The sequence below is a fragment of the Octopus bimaculoides genome, chromosome 21, assembly GCF_046866305.1.
Source record: "Octopus bimaculoides isolate indiv1 chromosome 21, ASM4686630v1, whole genome shotgun sequence".
In the NCBI taxonomy this organism is placed as follows: Eukaryota; Metazoa; Mollusca; class Cephalopoda; order Octopoda; family Octopodidae; genus Octopus; species Octopus bimaculoides.
The window spans coordinates 11,445,311-11,446,080 of record NC_142948.1 but is presented as its reverse complement, the minus strand read 5'-3'; positions in this window follow the sequence as shown (position 1 = coordinate 11,446,080).

Genomic DNA, 770 nt, shown 5'->3' with positions numbered 1-770 from the left:
ATATGTATGTATATATATATATATATATATATATATATATACGCATACGTACATACACGCCTAAATACATGTTGGTGAGTGCGTGTGTTTGTGTGTGTGTGTGTGTGTGTGTGTGTGTGTGTGTGTGCGTTCGTTCGTTCGATACTAAGTCTAGTATGATTTTCGGCAAGTATACACTTGTAAAGATATTGTCTGAAATTGCTTACGATGAGAACAATATCACTTAAGAGATTGGCTAATTCAATGGTGTTTGACACGTTATTGATAGAGAGAAATGGTTTTGTCTTCAGCTGAATTAGAAATAAGTGCAACTGAATGCGAACTATTTTAAAGTCTAACACAATACACCCTCCTCACATCACATTTAATATGATAGAAAATTTTAATAATTCACAACCATAAACCACCAGAAAAATCCAAAAATCCAAACCCAAATGGAAGTGAAATAGATAAACTAGAAAGAAAACCATTTTAGAAATAAACGCTTGCTTGTTATTGCTCAAAGTTTGATGCAACAACGAAGAAGCTTTATAACCAATTTCCTGACTTGACAGCAGTCTCGGTCGGCAATCCATTAAATATATTATATATGTATTTATGTGAAGGAAGCATTTATTTGTATAAGTGAAAGCTGTTGTATTTACGAAGTATAATGGTCACATTTCTATATTCTAAAAGTACACTGGAGATGTTTAAAAAAGGCACGTATTGTCGTGTTAATAAATATAATATTTAACATGAGAATTGTATTTGGGAATGTTATAACAATA